We start from the raw sequence: 22617 nt of genomic DNA, 5'->3' as shown, positions 1-22617 counted from the left end.
GTTTGTTGCCAGAAGAGGTGTACCGTCGCTCATATGCCCAGATAACGCGAGAAGCTTCAAGAGAGCGGAAAAGGAGTTGCGAGGTCTTTGGCAGTCAACAAGAACATCTGAAGTCAGCCGGTACCTTGGTCATCATAATATCACGTGGAGATACATCGTTCCTGGAGCTCCCTGGTGGGGAGGATGGTGGGAGAGGCTCGTAAGAACCGTCAAATCCTCCCTCCGGACGGTTCTTGGCAAGGCTTGTTTGGAGATCGAGGCGCTTGAGACCCTGGTTACCGAAGTTGAATCTGTCGTCAACTCTAGGCCAATCACTTTCATAGACAACGATCCAGAGGAGTCAGAAGTCCTCAGAATTCGCACTTTCTTGTAGGCAAACGGGCCATCGCTTTACCGTCTCCGTCAGAAGACCCTAACACCATCAGGTACACGCCTTCCAAGGACGCGCTAACACGCAAAATAATGCATCGTGAGGCTATGATGCAGCATTTCTGGGAGCGCTGGAAAAGGCATTACTTGTTGCAGCTCCGAGCAGCGCATCATTTCAAGTCATCGGAGTCGAAGCAGCTGAAAACGGGGGACGTAGTCCTGCTTGAAAGTAAACTTCCTCGAAATATGTGGGATACTGGGAGAATTGCCAGGACATACCCTGGACAAGACGGCTGCGTGAGGTCGTGCCTTGTGAAACACCAAAGCGGGAAAATGACAAAGACGGCTGTGCAACGCCTGTATTATCTCGAGATATAGACGTTATTCGCCGCGGGAGGATGTTGGAAAACGTCCCTGTCAAGAGGAAAAGAAGACGCCTGCTCGCGGATGAGTTGCATGGCGCATGCTTGCTGGTTCATTCCTACAAAAAACATTGCTCGATCAACAGGGCAATAAACATTTTGCTCATCTTAGCCATCAGGGTTCCCATTATTCTACAACTGTCTTACTGATCTTTTAAGGAGTCCGCATGACTGTACTGGATGGGAGTTCATACCTTTGACAAAGTGGCGTCCACAAGTTCTGGTGCTCCGGCATGGTTCCCACGTTTCATCGCCGTTGGAGATACACACCACGTTGACCGAATCTCGCCTTTGCCTTCGTTTTTCCGATCCAGGGATACGATCAAAGCCCACATTTTTTAACGGACTTTGTGCAGCTCCACAACATATTAGTGAGCATCTGTGTGGCATACTGCCTTAGAACAACGTGCCGGGCGTGCTTTTGACTACTTTGGATTTTGGCGCGCGGCCACCGATCGCGAGGAGATAGAGAATCGGTAGGAGGCTAACATGCGGGAAGACGGGAAACACGTCTGTGGCGGGAATCAGAGCCATTTATAGGGAGAGTTTGGCTATTCTTTGATATTTTGCCGCCTCACGGGAGGAGCTTATTTTGATGTCAGAGTCGTCGTTGCGCAGCCCAAAAAGCCTGAATCCGAGCGGAATCCCCTTATCAGCCATCTAGACCGCGCCATATTGATGCTGTCCGCCAGCTGGCCGACAGCTTCGTGGTCGCGCTGAATGTAATCTATAGGAATAACCGGCTTATCATCCACTCGCGCCAGTGATAATGGGGGGCTTTGTGTCCGAACTCAAAGAGTTCAAGGACGAAAGGCTTTCCAACCAAGAAGTACGCACGTGTCTTCTCTCTTTGGATTGTAAACAACGATCAGCATCAATATGGCGTTGGCGACCGGTTGACGACTGGATGAGAATGGAGCACGACGAGGGAGTCGCTCAGCCGTGACGTCGCATGACGCGCTTTACGTTAGGCTCCTCCTAATGGCCAAACTCTCCCTATAAACGGCTCTGGCGGGAATCCACATCCAGCGCCATCTATTGAATGCGGAGATAATTTTCTCCGGCGCCCAGAGGTCACGGTGCACGCGGATAAACCCTATTGAAAAAGGTCCATCGGCGTCAGTCATGTGATCGTCGACAAAAATAAGCGTAGCACGCGACGTAGCCACTCTCGTGGTAGCTCCTTGGTAAATTTTAAAGTCCCCAAATTCGTCCTGCATGCTCAGTGAAGCATATTTCTGCACGTAGAGTATTTATGACAGAGGCTTGTCCACAACGTCATCCAGGTTCCTGAACACATTCGCTACAAACGTGGATTTCCCGCACATGGAGGGACCACTTCAGCTACAACGAAAAGGATGTCAGAAACGAAAAGGTTCGGGAGAAGACATTGTACATCTGTACACGTGACGCGAAGAAAAAGAATAGACTGAACCCCGTTTGCCATGCATGGCGTTGTTTCGTTGCTTCACGTCCTTTCCTTTGTGTGTCCTATTTATGCCGTTTCATCGTTTTGCGTCATTCGCTCCTGTCGCTTTTACTACACATTCGTGCACTTCTCGCGTAAACTTAGGTGGAGAGACATCCATGTGGAAGTTTGTTCCCATTAAATCGCAAATTTCCGTTCCTTGCTTTTTTTATGGTGAAAATATTTCCCTTCACTTTCGACACAAGAGTTGGGAGCAGAAATATTAAGTTTCTTATTTTGATTCTTGAATTCTTATACGTGCATTTGTGTAACTTAGCCGGCGATTTATACCATGCTTTAAAGAACGGCACAGTTGAATGATATCTCATCTGCCCTGCAACAACATACATCACAAACGCCAAATGAAGAGAGCGGCAACGCTGAGCCCTATGCAGTGCGTGACCAGTTCCTGGTCTTCTAACTTAAGGAAAGCGAGATGCAAAAAATGGTGAGTCGTGTTTGGAGTTGCGTTCGGCATATAACTTTGTCAAAGAGCTATCATAACCAAAAAGAATAGAGCTCCGACCAACAGCTCTATCACTCTTTTGCCAATGACATGGCAGAGAGGGTCATTCAGGATACGAAACAGTACATGTTTGTTTATGCTGACTTTACGGGGGGATGCAAGTGCTCACCGGAAGCAGCAGTACACCATCACAATAGGTTGCACACCACATTTCTTGTGTGCAGTCCGTATTTCACAACCTTTAACATGCCCGCGGTGTTCCTGGCAAACAAGCTCTTCGGAATAAGCGAGCACGTGATTCTAAAAGAACAGCGGAGACCACGCCAACGAAGTGACCAGTACCATCATCCAAAAAGAAATTTCGACAAGCGTGGGAATACCAAGACACCGGTGATCGATGTGGGAGACAAAGCAGTAATACGGCGTGGACTGCCAGAAAGTCACGCAACGGCCCATACACTGTGTGGAGAACAGTACATCAAAGGAGAATTGTAAACGCTGCCGGCTGTGACGGACCCTGCTCATAAAATTAACTCCTATGATAGGAAACGTCCTCCCAATACCGTCCCAGGAGCGATGGACTGTCGCGATTGGGAGTATAGTGACAGATGACGTATAGAGGAGGAAGAAGTTGTGCAATAAGCTATAGTGCTATAGTTCAACTCTACGATTCTTCTGGAACATTACGTTTTGGGCATTACATTCCTGCACCACCAACATCAGGGCTGGTTGTGCGACACATAAATTCATTAAGAGTGCCCCTGCTAAAGCACAATGCACCGCAAATCCACCAAAGCTCGGAGTGGTGTGGCCCCCTCCTGAGATGAAACATGCTGATTCACATGATGAGGATGCACGCATAGGCGTCAAAACGCTACAGTAATTTTTCTTTCCTTTTTTTTGTTAGGTGAAGCCAGTGTTTTGTCAGTTTCATTAGTCTAATTATAGTATGAGACAAAAGCTCAAAAAACATAAAAAATGCGACTTTAAATGCTTGATTGTTGCCTGTCGGATACGCAGTGAAAATATACATTATTGAATTACTGACAATTGGCCGGTTAATAGCGGGCGGTACATCCATTCTCATGACACCTACACAAAGGGTATGTGACGTGGCATCGTATAATACGGCGAAAATCATTGCAATGTCCTGTTGATGGGTATTTGAAGGAAGCTTCAGTATCTGTACAGATATGTTAACTGGTGTTGATGAAACGAGGCTTTAGTTTTTCACACGCTCTGGACCCCCCCACCGTGCACGTCGTCGTCCTGCACTGTGCTTCAAACGACATGCCGTACAGCGACCCCGACTCGGCCATTCGGCACTACGTGAGCTTCTGGACCACATCCGTCAACGCGGGAACATCGATCTAGTGGTATGTACCCGTGGTATGTCATTCTACCCCGGTCCTTCAACCGCTGTCGATCTTACCCCGACAGGCGCAATGAGTTCCAATGTAACCCACGGGCGTACGGCTTCGACATGCGGCTGCGAGACCTGTGCAAGCGATCGCGAACCTCTACTTTCTGGACCACGGCTTTCACCGACAACCCCCGATGAGAGTCCTAGCAACCGACGGCCTGCTCCCTAAGTTCAAGGAAGTCCGGCAGATAGCACACCGAGTGCGAACCCTACTGCCCCGGCTACTACGTCGGCTGCATCTCTGCAACGAAGGAATCACCGGGACGCCAGATCCAGTATGGCCCACAATCCAGGAAGCAGCAGCGAGCAGTCGGGGCCACGTCCATGTTCAGAAGACGTCTAAGAAGCAGGATTGACTAACCGGTGAGTCTGAAAAATGTTATCCCGCGAAACTACTAGCAGTGACACTCAGGCATTTTTTCCAACTCAGAAAAATCGCGGACAAAATTGCGCGCTAGCCCTCTCACATTAATACTCTGGTTACTTATGAAAGCAGTGGAAAATTCCCGCGAGGACTGAAGATTCGTAAGATGTCTACGTTTCCTCTTAACCAAAACCTTCAAAAAGAGTGGCTATCAACACTGCACAAGACGTCCATAGCCCTAACCAATATTTTATTTACGCAGTTTCAAGATACAATTCATCCACTGTCAGAGGAGACAAACACAGTCTCAAACGCAACCGCCTTATCTCAATCTCATAGAGCAGAACTAGATGAATTATTTCAAAAGAAACGAATGAGCCTAAAACTAAAGAAAGAAAAAAGCTCACTAGGGATAAGATACAACATCGTACCGCCGATAACGCGTTGCGATGTCCGCCCCGAGGGTTATCCATGCTCACAGTAAAGTTTCTTATTACAACCTTGTATGACTCTGTCTCATGCTGGCTTCTATCCGAACTACCCTGAGGGCTCTGGCGGCCACGTCCAGTGTAGGCACTGTGAATTGACCAGGTGTCACGTAGGTTGACTCACAGTCTGCCGCATCACAATTTTGGCGTCCGCGACAGGACGTTACGCTGACAGAGTTCTCAGGTCTCGGTGCTAGCATGAGCGGAGAGTTGGAGAAGTGGATAGCGCTTGGGAAATCACTAGGAGTGCGCGACGACGAGCTGAGGGAATGGGTCGAGGAGCAGAGAGCAATGGAGAGACAGACGAGGGCAGAGGAGCGGGCTGCGCGAGCAGCAGAGAGGCAGTTGGACGAACGAGTACTGCTAGCTGAGGAGCGTGTACTCGCGTTGCGTGTCCAGGCCGCGAATCAGGCCACGGCAGCCGTTGGCCCTGACTCGAGCAGCACTGCTAGTGAGAGGTTTCGACCGGGTTCGCACAAAGTGATGCCTGTCTTTGATGAAAAGAGGGATGACTTAGACGCATATTTACATAGGTTTGAGATAGTGGCAGAAGGACTGCGTTGGCCCAAGGAGCAGTGGGCAACAGCCTTAAGTTTATCTCTGGCGGGAGAAGCGCTGGCGGTGTTTGGACGGCTGTCGCCGCAAGAGTCTAACGATTACGAGAAGGTCCGAGATGCCCTGTTAGAGACATTTCGATATACCGCAGAAGGGTTTCGGGAAAAGTTCAGGTCATCGACGCCCGATAAGAAAGAGACAGCCAAGCAGTTTGGGGCACGCCTCACGCACTTCTTCGACAAGTGGGTGGAGACATCCGAAACGCCTAAGGAGTTCACGTCGCTGCGTGATTTAATGTTACGGGAGCAGTTTCTTTTGAAGTGTCCTCCGGCTTTGGTCGTATTTTTGAAAGAGGGCGAATGTAAGTCACTTGAAGAGACCTGTAAACGGGCTGATAAGTATTTGGAAGCCCAGGGCTTGAGGACGTTGGGAAAGGCTGAGGAGGAGCCGGTAGCACCTAAGAGTGTCGCGAGAAAGCCTACAGGTTGTATGTTGTGTGGCGAGATGGGGCACAGAGCCTCGGATTGTAGGACAGCCTTCACTAGGCAAAGGCAAGGGGCCTGTTGGTCATGTGGAGAGACAGGACATAGGTCGGTGAATTGTCCGAAGAGAGGACTGGAAAGCGGCGCTAAGAACGCTTGTGTTATGGGTGTTGGTTCAGGTCTTGTGAACGATGGTAGCGTTAGTTATCGTGAGCAGCCGCTCGAGGGTCGGTACACAGGATGCACCACGGTACCCAAAGAGTATGTAGTAAATGCTGTGCATTCCAGAAATGGTGACCGGCGTACATCGCTACGGTGGGGTAAAGGTAGAGTCAATGGACAGTCCGTCGAGGTACTCCGGGATACCGGTTCAAACATCGTCATAGTGAGGAGAGGTCTGGTAAAAGACAGCCAGCTGACTGGTCGTTCTGTGGTGGTACGTTTGGCGGACGGGACGCCGCGCTGGCTACCAGAGGCAGTCATAAGTATTGCGACGCCGTATTTGTCGGGGAATGTGGTGGCGTACTGCATGAATGCGCCGATAGGTGACTTACTGGTGGGCAATGTGACGGGCACGAGGAGAACGGAGCGGAAGTCTCCGGAGCCTGCAAAATACTCAAGAAGTGGGGCCCATGCAGTCGTAGGTGCTGTTCCACACAGATCGAGGGAATTCGATTGTGCTAAACGGTCAAAGGCAACTCAGATTTGCCCCTGGTTACACAACTCCGGTGCGAAAGAACAGTTGAGGCGTCAACAATGTATAGACAAAGGTGACTACAGGGGTTTTGGTTCCAACAGCAGACAGTGTACCACAGTGAATGAGAGTAGAGCACGGGGTATTTGGGCTGGCCAGCAGGCCGGCGTCAGACGTTGCTATAGCGAACGTTGTACTAGCGGTACTATGACGGGGAGAGCATGGTACAGAAGTGAAAAGGGCAATACATAAGTGGTGTACAAACGGTTTAGACAGTATTGTAAGCCTGTGGTTTCGTTGTGACCAGCATTCAAATATGTATCTATACAGCTTGAGAGGAAACGACAGTAGTGCGCGCTCTTGAAAGTGGGTCGCATGCAGTCTTCGAAAGTTGTTCGTCAGAAGGGAGTGTGAGAGTTGTTGAACTGACATTTTCTTGGAATGCATATGTCGTTTCGCAAATCATTTTAATTCAAATCGCTCCATTTCCATCGGGTTCATGTAGTGTTACACCCCGGCAGTCGGATTTAAAGTACAGGTTGTGCGCGGCTGGACCAGAGTGTGTGTATTGACGTTGATGTTTCGCACTATAGCTAAAGTGACGTAACGCTGTGTGTTTCTTTGAATCTTTATATTTGGTTGACAGTTTGCAGTCAGAGGTGGCTAGGAATGGTCATTGATATGTTTACGTCTACCTTAACGGGCATGATATTGAGACATTGGTATCGTATCAGTACATTGAGATTTAGAAGAATGGACAAGGACATTTCGGTTTTCTATTTGGTGGCAGCAAAGTGCAAAGTGTCTGGATTAATGTTTTGTGACGTGGAATTGTGATTTTCTGGAGACATTGAACAATTTGTGCTTGTGCAATGTCTTGCGGCGTGGGGGGTTATTGTGATGGTTGTGGGCACACCTGAGAAAAGGAAGAAGCTCGGGGGAAAACAGAGAAGGTGTGACGTAACGGGCACGGACGGAGGTGCACGGGGGATTGCGTTCTGGAAGAGAAGATCCCTGGCTGACTGTCGGCATCGTCTTGTGGGTCCTACCGCCTGGCTCTGGGTTTGAACGTCCACCTGGTCCTGGGTTCCTGGTGCTGGCTGCGGGTCTGCCCTACCAAGTTCTGGCTGCTGGTGTGCTCCACCGGGTTCCTGCCTCCGGCTCTGGATTGCGTGGTTGCAGGCGTTGCGATGTCCGCCCCGAGGGTTATCCATGCTCACAGTAAAGTTTCTTATTACAACCTTGTATGACTCTGTCTCATGCTGGCTTCTATCCGAACTACCCTGAGGGCTCTGGCGGCCACGTCCAGTGTAGGCACTGTGAATTGACCAGGTGTCACGTAGGTTGACTCACAGTCTGCCGCATCACAGCCTCAAACGCGCCCGATTTCTTGTCCACTTCTACCGTAGCCTCAAACGCTAACCTGCAACAAGTCCCTGAAACGCGCCTAAATCGTAACTCCCCTACAATGCGTGATACCGACCGACTACCCAAAGATCGTAACATAATCAACCTTTCCTCCCGTGAACTTACGAACTCCGATCGTGCCCTACTTTCCATTCTGCCCTAATGATGCAAGGGTAGATGAATACCAGTTACATTTGGATCTTGATAACCTTGCACGGGGGCTACAGCTTGCAGAATATTTTCAAAAAACGCAGAGTCGAACAGTAATCGGTTTCGTATAAAATCAGTGGTCACTCCAGAACCTAACCGAGATAAAACACTTGATATATGTACATTAAAGCAGTTCAGAGGGATGTCTTCCGTGCGTATCAGGACAGCGCCAAACGCTAACTCAGGTATAACCTCACTAAGCAGGAGCAAGAAAGTTTGTCGACATTAGAGAACGACAAATGCATCGTAATTAAGAGGGCAGAAATAGGAGGCGCAATAGCTGTAATGGACAAACAATCATACATTACAGAAGGCCTCCGTCAACTTCAGTGCGCGGAATTTTACAGATCTCTGGAAACTGACCCCACCCCCGAAATTACTGCCGACGTAATCAAAGCCCTAACAAAGTTAAAAACGCTAAAAAGATTGACGATAACTTGTACCAGTATTTACTCCCAAAGAACCCTATGCCTGGTAGATTTTATATGCTCCCCAAGATACATAAGCCGGGTAACCCCGGAAGGCTGATTGTTTCCTGTAGTGACACAGCCACTGAGAATCTTCCATCATTCGTGGACCATCTCCTCAACCCCATCCCGTCTAAATTCGACTCATACGTTAAGAACACCAACCATTTTCTTCAAGATATATGTAAAATAAACGTTCCCCCTAACTGTCTTTTAGCAACTCCAGATGCCACTTCCCTGTACACTAACATTCCCCTCGCAGATGGAATAGCAACAGCAGAGTCTGCATTTAAGAATCAACCCGATCAGGGTTATGATACGTCCGTCTTCACGGAGCTCCTGAATCTGATTCTAACAAGCAATAACTTCGAATTCGACGACGAACACTACATACAGGTAAATGGTACAGCAATGGGAACAAAAATGGCCCCGAACTATGCAAATATCTTCATGGCGTCCTTGGAAGAACCGTTCCTCAGAAATTGCGCACTGGAGCCACTCCTATATAAGCAATTTCTAGATGATATATTCATCATTTGGCCCGATTCCGAATGCGACCTTCAGTTGTTTGTTAATGATTTTAACCAAGTGCATCCTAATATTAAATTTACATTCAATTACTCCTCTTCAGTTGTTAATGTTCTGGATGTGGAAGTTAAACTACATAATGGAACCACAACCACCAGTCTTTATCGAAAGCCTACCGACTCCCAACAGTATCTATCGTTCCAGAGTTGCCACCCAAGACACACACACTAGACAGACTCAAGCACTACATTACCGGAAAATATGTTCTAACGAAGATGAACAAGGCAATCAGCTTCAAAGCCCTGAGGAAACATTCTCAGATAGAAAGTATCCTAATCAGGTCGTAAAAGCTATCATAGCCAGAGCTAGATCAACCAATCGAGAGAACCTATTCCAAAGACAGCCCCGACCTGATAAGAATTATTCAGTAAACCACACTATTATCTTCAACGGTTATGACCTCATACTTAAACGGCACTATGCAATCCTCACCCAATCTGATCGTATGAGACAGGTGTTTCCGGAACCACCCCGCGTTACTTATCGCCGAGCAAGGAACATCCAAGATAGACTTGTGAACACCAAGTTAAACAAGCCGTCGGAGCATAACAGTTGTCAGCCATGCAACGGGCGCAGATGCCAGATCTGTAAATTAATGCAAACTGCTACGATAGTAGAAAGCATAAATGTTAACTATCGCACAAAAATTAACGGTCTATCTAAGTGTAACTTCTCCAACGTTCTTTATTTTCTTCAGTGTAATAAGTGCAAAGCCCAATATATCGGTCAAACAGCTACATCCTCAAGAATCCGATTCAACAACCACAGATCTCACGTCTCAACGAAACCTGCCACTGTCTCGACATTTTAGTAAACCCGCCCACTCAATCAATGCAATCGGGTTCTGCAATCGGGTTTTCCATCCAACGCCTTAAAGAACAAAGAGAATCGTTCCTTATTTACAAATTTCAAAGCCAGATTAACGAGGGCACCGACGTCCTCTCAGCTGTTCGCAACTTAAATTCCTAATCCTCTCAGAATACATACACTCTTTTATATCTCTTCCAGACTCTCCGGTTGGTCACGCCGGGAAATCATTGCCCCCCGGCGAAGAACACGATTGCCTCTGATTCATTTTACCGTTTTACCTTGGTTTGACAAAGCACGTGTGCTGTCCTCTCCCCTTGTACATACTCCCCGCTCATTCTTTGGAATTGTCGTGCGTCACCATAATACCCCATTCCTGTTAGACAGAGCCGCTGTCGAAACGTCGAATACCCCCTCTTAGTTTTTAATAAAATCCCGTTTTATACCTTTTCCTGTAGGAGCATTGTCTCCACCCCCCCTTCCGATTCTTATTGACTATCTTCATTTTTCGTGGTCAACCGCGCTCTTCTAATTCCACTTATATATATATACATATATAGACTACAAGTAAGGAAGAGACTTGCAAAGCTGTATGAGGATTAAAAACAATTGCTACTTTTATTAGATTAATAATTAAGCGGCAGGTACTTGAAATAGATATACAGCATGGACAAAGGAACACAGGAGCGGTCCTTCCAACTTTTTGCCATTGGGACGGGCGTGCCAGGTGCCAGCCTTCGCATTGCATTCTGGGATGCTCCGGTCTACCATGTGACCGTACACGTGACCCCAAGAGCATGCGCAGGCCAGCTGCTAAAGCAGACGACGGGAGTCGTGATTGTCTTGCAGTTCAGATATCTGCGTTGTGATGAACACCGCGCGTCCACCTTTTATTTGCGTGTTCGGAGGTTTAATCTTGGTTTACCCCTCTACAACAAGACCGATCATGGTCTTCAGGACACGCAGGACTAGAAATATCATTCGTGGCAGCGACGTTGGTGTGACGACGTGGCCACGTTTTGTGTGTTTGTGCTGAAGTGGTAAAGCATGCCAGCAATCAAACTGGTACAACAATGGGGAATACCAAATGAATCTGTAGCTGTAGCACAGCGCCAGCTTGCAAACGGACGATTCAAGATGACTCTCTCACAGACAGAGGTAGGAAACAACCTATTAAGTACGTACTTACGAATGAAACGTTATTCCCGTGACAGAGCTGCTTTTTGTTGAACGACAGGCGCAACCGCGGTAAGAACACGTTAACAAAACGTTGTTTCCGCAATGGTGCTGACATATTAAGGGTAAGTGGCTTTGGAAAAGCACAGAAAGCAGCGCGAGGAACAAAGCGTTGCTAAACCGAAACTTTAGAAAGGATCACGTGATGGACAGGAAGCAATAGCGGTTTTGACAGGAGCGACCGCCAGAGGGGTCCCACGGAAATCTGTTAGAAACCGGCCGCTCCTGTGTTTCCTTCTTCCATGATTTACAGTTACAGTTAGGGGTCGACGTTTCGGCAGTCAGCGCTGCCTTCAACAGGACTAAACTTGGAAATAGGTGACAAGGGCTTATATACAAGGGATAGGGGCGGGGGAGAGGGGTACAGTACACGTGGAGCGGCGTTGGTGATGTTGCAGGAGCATTGTTGCTGGTCGTCCATTGAGCACTTGCAGGGGCGTTGGCTGCCTTCCAGGAGAGTTCTCTTTGATCGTCCGATAAACCTGAAATGATGAAAAGAGACGGCAGAAAGAACGAAAGAGGGTCGGGGGCTTGGTCTATGAGCTAAGGCGGCGAACTGTAGACAATATGCCGGGGTCCTGGTTTATCGTGGACTGGACTTCGTGGATTAAGAATGATTCACGCTGTTGTCTGCTGCGGTCTGAGGGGAAACCATCCAAGCAGCACAATGGCAGAGCCGTCGCGGGGCGAGTTTGCGCACGGGGCAGGGATAATCTGAAGCGCCCCCTCTTACGTTGCTGCCAGAAGCTTTATAAACAATGAAAAGAAAACATTTATTTGCACTGCCGAAATCGTAAATTCAAATTCTCCTCATTCCCGCTTTATACTGTCCAACTAACCTGCCAGGGCCTGCCTTTCGGCGCCCTGTCTGGTGAGGGCGCCCGGGGCGGCTGCCCCTCTGGCACCCCTGTCGCTACGGCTCTGGCACAATGTACTGAAAGTAGAGTGGAATTGGGGTGGACGCGGGGTAGGCGGAAGGCTTTGAAGAGCCTCGTGAACCAAAAGAACATTGATAAAACATATCCCGTCCACCCCTATTGCACTCGACTTTCAGTACATTGTGCTGCTTGGGCAGATTGTTGGGCTGCTTGGGCAAGATGTACACGCTAATGTCTTTGAATGAGTGGCAGGGGTTGATTGAAATGACGCGACACAGGGAGATTTTTTTTTTTTTTGTAATATCGGATCTGTGATTATTAAAACGAACTCGGAATGATGTTGTAGTTTGGCCAACATATATTGTGCTTTGCGTGTGTTGCATTCCAATAGATATGTTACGTTGGACGAGTTGCAGTCGGAAGCACTTTTGATTTTTACTTGGAAGTTGCTGTTTGTGCTTGGTACCGTGTCTGCAGTCTGCATTACAGCACAAATATGGCATCTTCGTCCGTTGCATGGGTGGCAGAATTTGGTTGTATGTGGTCACCAAGGTGGTGTACACCAAGTCCCCGGACCCTCTTCCGCTCTTTCTGCCGCCTCTTTTTATCATTTCAGGTTTATCGGACGACCAGGGAGAACTCTCCTGGAAGACAGCCAACGCCCCTGCAAGTGCTCAATGGACAATCACCAACGCCGCTGCGCGTGTACTGTTCCCCTCTCCCCTTCCCCCTTACTCTTGTATATAAGCCCTTGTCACCTACTTCCAAGTTTAGTCCTGTTGAAGGCAGCGGTGACTGCCGAAAGTTCGACCCCAAACTGTAACTGTAAATCTATTTCTAGTACCTCCCGCTTAGTTATTAATGTAATAAAAGCAGCAATAGACCTCTCCCTGTTTGTAAACAAATGATGTCATAGTGTTCGACAGCGCCACCGGTTTGGTAGAGTTGAACTATGCTCAAAGCTATGGGGGCGAACAAGGTCGCGCCCGAAAACCACGGTCTTGATGGGATTACGACGATCCCTGAAAGGAACGAGACCTGCGGTCCTACTTTTCTTGCAATAGAACAAGTGCCCATTCGTGGAACCCAGCTCTCCCCTTCCGATCTGTTTCGGTTTCAGTCTGTCTACCAACGTCATGATGACGTTTCTCAGGTAGAGGTTTATTCTCTTGAATCCTTATACGGCTTCCCAAGTCTCTTCATTACTTGTAGTCTATATACAGGGTGTCTCACGTAACGTGTAAAAAAATTATATTTAAAAATCTACACGTCGGAAAATTATGGGGTCAACGGTATTCAGAGACTTTTTGCCATCGTGTGAGAACACTTCTATGAAATGTTTGCCATGGGAAATTTAATTTTCCTAATTAAAGTCCAGAAGTTGCCTAGTCAACCGCCTAGAAGTTGCCTAGTTGCCTAGTTGCCCGTATTGTTCTGCTCAGAGGAGACCGCCGTTCAATTCTGCGACGTCTAGTGACACCCCTGGCTTCCCGCCAACGGACAACCGACATTCTTCCCCCTCTATGTTGAACAGAGTTGATCCCACGCTCGCTTTCCGCATGCCACGAAACACATCTCGTCAGGATGCTGCATTAATCCACCGCATGCGCCTCGATGTGGCCTTTACAGCTCAGTGGCGTTACCGCTTGAGACAAATTGATTCTCCCACCTGCTGCCACTGTGGTGCTCTTGAGGATCTGGAGCACATTCTTCTTCATTGCCCTCACTACGTACCTTCCCGAACCACACTCTCCGAGTCTCTTCGTCAGCTGGACTGTCGCCCTTTCTCCCCACCGAAATTGCTTGGTCCCTGGCCCAATCCAGCCCAGCAACGCTCTGCGCTCATTTCTGGACACCATCGGACTTCGATCGTTATTGTGAAGGGGCTCGTTATTTTATTCCCCCCATTCCACCCAGCAATGGGGTAGAGTATCGCCTGTTGCGATGAAACTCCACACTCTCCAAGGCCGAAAATAAAGTTGTTGTTGTTTTGCCTAGTCAACCTAAAAAGCTATCAGCCCTTCATATCATGCAGGTTGGCGAGCCGTATCATTAAAGCAAACGATTAAAAAAAGCGAAGAGTAGAACAACAAAAGAAGATAAACGCAATCACCAGATGAGTCTGTCGCTGAAAACATGAGGGCGTTGAGAGGGGAATTCAAGGGGCGGGGCGACTGTTTCTTATGCGTCGCTTCCCGGAGCGCTCTGGCGGGATGCGAAAGGCGAGCGGCAATTTGCAAGGCCCGAAATGGGATATTTCCCCTTTTTTTTTCCGCTCCTTACTTTTGTACCACGAAACGAATTTTTCCGTGGTGTGCTAAACCCGACCCGTGCTTCCCGAATCTGTCGAGAAAATGTGAGGTTGACTATGCAATTTCCGGATTTTAATTCGGCAAATTAAATTTCCCAGGGCGAAAAACTCATAAAAGTGTTCTCACACGATGGCAAAAACTCTCTGAAGGCGAATACCGCTGACCCCATAATTTTCCGACGTGTAAAATTTTAAATATAATTTTTTGACACGTTACGTGAGACACTCTGTATAGAGGGTGTCTTTTTTTTTAGGCGATACAGATTTTTAATTAAAAACTATAAGGGCTATAGACATGCTGTTTTCACTTCTATCATCTCTGGGCTGGCGGACGTTTTTGGCCATATATTGCTCAACCGTCAAATGACTCATTACCTAAAAATCGTTAATGAACTTTTTAATTATAACGGCTGCGAAGTTGTCCGAATGAGAACATCTGTTCCTTTCCGTGACCTGATATCGTAGCCGTTTTCAGAACAAAAATCCGTTCGGTAGATCGTCCGCAAGAAATTCGTGAAGGAACACCATTTTTTTCTTTATTTTGTTCATTGCGCATCTTCGGAGACGCGTCTTTCCTTCACCCCCAATGGTGGAACCTTGGCTTCACCCCCAATGGTGGAACTTCGTAGCGTTTATAATTAAAAATTAATTAGCAATTTTTAGGTAATTAGTCATTTGACGGTCCAGCAACATATGGCCAAGAGCGTCCGCCGACCCAGAGGTGATAGAAGTGAGAACAGCATCTCTATATCCCTTATAATTTTTTAATGAAAAATCTGTAGTGCCTAAAAAAAAAGAGACACCCTGTACATATACACCACCTATGCGAAGACCTCCGTCCGACGTCATTCCGACGACTGTCATTCACCAAGAAGACGTTCTGTGGCGGTGCTTGATATAAATCATGGTAAAGTAGGGATGTGCCAACCGAATCCGCGAATCCTCGAATGCTGGGCACGGATTCGACGTTCGGGAATCTGAATCCGAGTGCCCAAAAAGGCGAATAGAATCTTTCGAATCCACCAACCACGTTTGTTTGTTTCTTTTTCAAATTGGCGCCTCCTGAGTCTGCCGAACGCCTCTTGGCCGACGGCTGTCTTCTTGTTTGTTCGTTTACATTGCTCGTGACTAAAAACGTTCAGGCAGGAACTATTACATTGCAAGTTCGAAGGCAACATGGTTTTTCTTTTGATTGTCGCTTAGTTGTATGAAAATAATTCGGACTCGATAATTTATGTATTTGTACTCGATGACCAACGTGTTAAATAAACTAAGTTTAAGAAGAGGTATGTGGGCGTATTTTCGCCTGAAATGGAACTTTTTTTTTCCGGCAATTTAGAGTATCATATTCTGCTTTAAAAACACTTTTCGGTAGAAGTTTTTTCTTACTTCTTAAACTTTGTTTAGAGGAAGGATTAGAATAAAGATTTGTGGATTCGCAGAACCTTCCTTGGATTCAGATTCGGAAAATTCTGAGATTCGTCCCATCTCTATGATGAACGTGTACACCTCCCTTGAACAAAGGTACTAGGCTGTGATTCTACGTTGTGATCATTTTTGTCTCAAATACCAGCAGGGACCATCTTTTCCGGGGCCGTTATTTCGGAGAAAAATTTTACCCACAACCGATGAGCCCACGAGAAATCACATCGTTGTTGTGGAACTGACATCGCTTTTTTTTTACTGCGTGTTAGCGCCGCGAAGCAACTGTGGCTATGAGCGGCGTACAGATGTGGACAGACGGAGAGAGGACAGCAGGAAGGAGTGGGGGACAGGGGGGTTAGTATGCGTCCTGGGACGACTTCAAGGGGAACTGTGCCGACATTCGTCTGGAAAGTCTTCGGAAAACCCAGGGAAGACCTCAGACAGCACAGCCGGCGGTAGGATTCGAACCCACCACCTCCCTGTCTACAGCACGACCTTGGTTACCACCAACGAGCGGACGCCTTAGCCCACTCGGCCATGCCGCTGGTTCGCTTCCTACTGAAGTATAGGCTATAGAAATTTCTGTAGCACAAACCCCAGCTCTGCATTGCACTGACGGTGCCGCTTCAGGAGTACAAAACATAATGTGTGGTGACAAACAACAATGAGCGCTTAGAGCGCAACAAATACTCTCCATTGCTTCCCATTCTTCTCTAAGGACACCCAAGAACACGCTGACGTCCCTTATTGATCCCGAGAATGTCACTGAAGGACAGAAATGACATCCTGGAAATATTCCCAGAGTATCCTCAATTTATAAGAAAAGCGTTAGAATGAGTTTCCGGAGATGATCCTAAGGACAACATCTGGGGACAAAAATGGGACATTCTCAGGAGCACTCTAGGAACTTGTTCTTCGGCACGTAGTCAATCTTCTTTTATTTCTCTATCTCTCTCTTTCTTTTTTTCAAGTCAGGAGACGTTTCCAGTAGACACCAACTCACCCTTTTGCATTTTTTCAATCTCCGCCACCAGGTTGGAATTTTTCCGTTCCGCCTCTTAAAGCTCAGCTACGCCGATTTTCGAGTGTTACAGAATGGAATGGTACTCACACGATGTGTTCATAAGGGAACACTGATTATGTATGCAAAATAGTTATCCCAAACTCCTCGCGGTTTTCCGAAAAAGTGAATTTTTAGTTTCACTGACATCCCGTCTTGTGGCCCGCAAACCCTGTGTCGACGACACATTCGTGGTCTGCCCGCGCTCCGGCTTAGCATGACTTTTGGCTTGGTTTCTTCTGCCAAGCCGGCCAGTTTCTTCTGCCGTTTCAGTCTCTTCTGCCGTCTGCTGCGCAGATTCACATTGGGGAAGTGATAAACAGTTCGCTATTAGGGAGCCAGTATATTTCTGGACCCACGAGGAACGTGAGTTTTGCTTCCTTCGACTGCAAAGCATTTGCTAGGCAAGTACAGACTTCCTGGTGTGATTCGTGTTCTGTGCTGCGTGCCGAAAATGCGTGAGCGTTTTGCTCCCGTTTGCAAGAACACTTCAGCATGCAGTTCCAATGTTTCAAACCACAATTTTCCGAAAGGCGAAAGAGAAATCTATTGACTGCAACAATCGGTTACAACTCCGACTGGGTGCCACATTCGAAAGCAGCGATTTGATCTGTTCATCTGGCTCATACGAATGTTACGGAAGCAATACGCAACTTGTTTCACAAGAAGCCGAAGATGTCTCGTCCGGGATGCTGTGCCAACCTTATCTGCAGCAGGAGATTGCAGGGGCAGGACTAGGCAGCAGATAAAGGTAAGACGCCTAATGTTAGACAAGTCAGTCATTCGGTGCAAATTGCATCGCGTAGAAGAGAAAAATACGCTATCTGTCAGTTACTGCTTCATCCTTTAGAGATTACGCCCCAGCGGGTGTATTCTCAGTACCGATTTGGAATTGCCTTATTTGTTAAATGATTTCGCAGGCATTCTGGTACCACCGAAAAGCTTGCACTCCACGTCTCAACTATCACCGTCTGGGTTTCAAGCTTAAGGCTGTCACCAGTGCCAACCAGACGCCTCTTCAAAGTTCATCTGTTTTTGTTGACGGAACAGTGACACCTGGTACTGGGACATTTCATTTTCTGATTAATCAAGTGCATTCCATCACTTGTGCTCGACTTCTTGTGTTCGTATACCCTTGCTGTTGCTCGCTAGCTTAGAGCAACCATGCCTGAGGTGCCAGCGCTTTCAGAGTACATTTAAGCAGTATCATCGTATCATATGCACGGCAGCACATCTTGTGTATTTTGAGTAAGGTATAAATTCAATGTTGGCTGAGCTGTTGTATTTTGGTCACAAATAAGGTGTTCATCCAGAGCGCTCAAGGGCAGTTCATGCAGTTTCATGTGTGCAACAGCGCATACTTTTTCTCAGTTTTGACTAAGGTAAATCGAAATCTTCCAGTTGATGTCTTTCGGTCATAAATTAGGTTTTTCGAGACATCCAAACAGCATCATGTGTGCAACAGTACATACTTTTTCTCAGGTGAAGTAAGGTAAATCTGTCCGCCGTGGTGTTCTGGCAGTGCAGCAGAAGCTTGTGTTGCATTCAAGTGGTATCATGTATACAGAAACTTGTTTTATGCCCTTCTGTAGCTGCTGTACTAATATTGTGAGTACAGAGACATTCCTGCAGAACATATCAGAGCATCTTGTGTGCTATTGTTTGTATCATCTGCAGCAGTATATTGATAATGTTAATTATACAATGACTTCAGCAAACATTTACATTCTTACTTCCAGGTAAACCTGACACGCAGATGCCCTACCCCTTGGTATGCATAGTTCAAGATTGTACCGAAACAATCCACCTGGAGCATTATTCTTCAATTGGCAGTGGCATTACTATCACAACACACCGCATACTGCATGTCTATGGTGCGTGTACAATGCATCAAACCTATTCTCAGGTACAGGCCAGCTGGTACGCAATTACAACATGAAACAACTGACACAGAGACCATAAAGTCATGCCTTTTCCCATGCCCAAGAATTAGGGACAAAACGTAAAGCAGGCTTCACCTAAAACGCCTCCCATAGAGCCTGTGTATTTTGGAACGAAAAGCGCGTGCTACATATTCTGCTGGCAGCGCCTTGCATTCGTTCTCTAATGGCATGTTGCCTCTGCCAAGACGAAACTTTTGAGCATTTTTTGGGGCATGAATAGTGGCATCTTCAAGGTTCCATTCGGGTTCCAAATTTTGAACATGTAAAGGAGCCTTCAATCGCCGCATGAACGCGTAGCGGCGAAGCGTACGTTAAAGGCCACGCGCAACCACAGGTTTGGGAAATGGCTCGCCGCAGAAGAGTGTACAACAGATAAAGAAGACAAGTAAGAAATAACAATACGAGGAGCAAAGATTTGTGTGTTACTTCACGGGGTATAGGATATAAAAAGCTAAAAACTTGACAGCTGTTAGGAGAACTAACATCGTTGAGCAAACGTGTGTACATTATGGCTGTTACGAAGTCTGTTGGTATCTGCTAAACTGTGAGAAATCAAACAAAACATAACACAAAGGTGTGGTCGGAGTGAATGGCACAACAAAAACAACAATAAATGATGACAATGAGATGGGGTGTTTCACCGCGGAGGTGCGCACCCTACCCCACCGCACGTGGAACATTATGTGAAGATGATGAATGAAGGATGAAAACACAAGAAAGAACTAAAATGAACGGCAGAAAATAGACCAACGACAGCTTAAGACGACACACACACACACATACATTGGATGGTGATGGGGTGGGCGATTCACCGCCGCTGAGGCGGTACACTGCCGACGACACATGTGCTACTTTGCACTGGAAAATGTGATATCTGAGGCTCTACGATGTGCTAGGGCTGTCAAACCAAGTTTATGGAGGATAGGTTAATAATTATAGACACCAATGCGTCGGTCATAGAGAATGTACAATGAGTCCAAGGGATTCCATGCTGTCATGCGGTCAATCTCTTATCTTTGAAAATTAGTGAAGCTAATTAAGTATACCATTTCAGTTAGCCATCGAACACTGATGCGACCAGCTAGGAAAGATATCCGAGAGGCCAGGTATGGTAGGCGCCCAAACGGCACGCCCGGGGCTCTTCTATAAATTTTTAATAACAACTGTGGCACCTAACAAAGGACAACCTGTATATCCTTATGTGTTTCTGTACTGACTCCCGGAAGAATTCGAGGCTCGTTCGAGTAGACCGAATGTACAATCGTGTTTATAAAATAGCGCAGAAAAAAACAAAACAAAAAAATTGGATATGGTTGCAAAATTTGAGACATACAAAAATAAAAGATTTGACTAAAATTGGCGGGCTAAAGTGTGCCTAACGAACCAACATTCAGTTTGCTTATAGAAACAAGGTATTCTGAGGCACGATAGGTCTATAAGTTGAATGAGTGTTGGCGTGGATATGTCGCGGTGACGTAGATGGTGTCGTCTAGACGAAAAAAAATGCTGGAGGCTTGAAGGCTCGGCAGTGCAGAGAACCTACGGATACGCATGTAAGATGAGGGAAGTAGGACAACCATGCACGCACACGCGTGATGCTCAACTATAAAACCGATCTGTATATTCCGAAACTCCGAGTGGCTGAACACACCGCTTGTATAGACTGCCGGTTTCGTTTCTTCTTTCTTGCTCTCTCCTTTTTCCTTTTTCCTTTTTTTTTGGGGGGGGGGGGGGCTTATTAATACCTGAAGAGAATTTATGGTACAGCTATAGGATGTCAGGCTTCCTCGCGAACGCAGGAGCCTCTCTCTAGGGAGGAAAGCGCAATTGTAAAAGGCGGTCACGTGTTCCGTTTGTATTATAACACATTACTCTGCTCTCTTTTGATCACAATAATGCTCGTTGCCTCGTCAATGTCATCTGCATTTTTTAGATACTGTAGATATGTCGTTCACCTCGAAACTGCAAAAAAAGTTAAGAACTCACGGCTTCTGTTGTTTGAGTTTTATTTGCGATTTTGTGGCGACTTTCTGTTCTATCTATCAAAGTCTATCAAAATAAGCACAATTTCAGACAACGAAAAAAAAAAAAAACGCATCGTGCTGCGTTCCTGTCTTTTATTTTCCATACTATTGCAGCCTAATGCCGCGTGCTTTTCGACAGCCGTACTCCTGGCTTTTCTTTTCGTCAGTGGAGAGGTTTCTAGCAGGTGCGCTGTCTCATCAGCGTATTTCTTCTGAAGATTTACTATCTTGATCCAGCCGTCGTACATGCTCGCGCTTTCAGCAGACTGCTTGGGACTGTATTGTTCGCTGTCGCGTCTTTTTTCATTCGATCATCCTTGTTTCTGTAGGTGTGAAGAAAAATTTATTGATTAGTTGATAAGCAACTGCGTGCACCACGTACAAGTCAGTTGTGTAGCATCGATTGCTAGTACGTATGAGTTGAATAAATATGAATGAAGCACGATGAACATTTCATTTACACATAAGAGTTAGTGACGTCTTCATGTTGGGAAAAACTTCGCATGGTTGCATATGCAATCACAATGTCCTCCTTTTAACGTTGAAGCCAAAATAATCGGGGGCACTTCAAGCCACGTTACTGAACGCAACCACGTTGTGACGCAACATTTGCCTCAGCTTGCCGTCGTCTGGATCTTTGCACGTCGTTCCCGATTTCCGTTCTTAGCTCACCTCGCGTCATAGAGTCCACATCTAACATGCGTGACACGCGCTGGTTGAGTTCGGCACTTAAACATGGCCTCTTTCCTCTTGGGTGCCACCTTCTTCCCAGTACGTGATGTTTCTGATATCTCCTAGCCTGCCTGTAGCGCAGACGAATTTTCTTCCAACTTTAACATATTTTAGCCCATCCCATGCTGCGTCCAATTTGTTTGTTCGCCGATGATGTAGGTTCTCTAAGACACAATTTATCTTTTCTAGTCCTTGGCTAGAAGGCCATCCTAGTCAGCACTGCTGCATGTGGCTCATCGCGGCGTGATGCGAAAAAACATGTATATACGGGGTCACGCTCTACTGTCCGTACCTCTTGCATTTGTTTCCCAGATCTAGAAACATAGTTAGGACGTTTAATGTCTCTTGACGCAGATCTTTCCCTGCAGTATCTTGCTCAATTCTTTTACCACACCTCTGAAAAGACCCCATAACTGTGCTAGTTCATCTCTGGTGTCCGAGGACAGGGCTGGGACCGCAAGGCGTGGTAGACTCTCAAGAAGTAAATCGTCATTCTTCCCTGTTAATGATGTGAATTTAGCAACTTCCGTTTTGCTGTCAGTGAGCAGTCTGACGTTCGCACCAGATCCCTTTATAATCTCTGCCAGCTTTCTCACGGACGTGTAATATATTCCTTGTATATTCCCATACAGATTATCGAATACCCTTTTAGCAATTATTCGTTCTATGGCGTACAGGCAGTCTGAAGACATATAGGAAGGCCCATCAGCTCGTACTCCCGTCGCAGACTCCCAGAATTCTCAGCCGCAGAAAATAGGGGCACAAAAGCTCTTGCATACAGGAACAATAGCAAGAACG

This window comes from Ornithodoros turicata, chromosome 5, assembly GCF_037126465.1.
Source record: "Ornithodoros turicata isolate Travis chromosome 5, ASM3712646v1, whole genome shotgun sequence".
NCBI classification, from domain to species: domain Eukaryota; kingdom Metazoa; phylum Arthropoda; class Arachnida; order Ixodida; family Argasidae; genus Ornithodoros; species Ornithodoros turicata.
Note: the sequence above shows the minus strand (reverse complement) of the source record.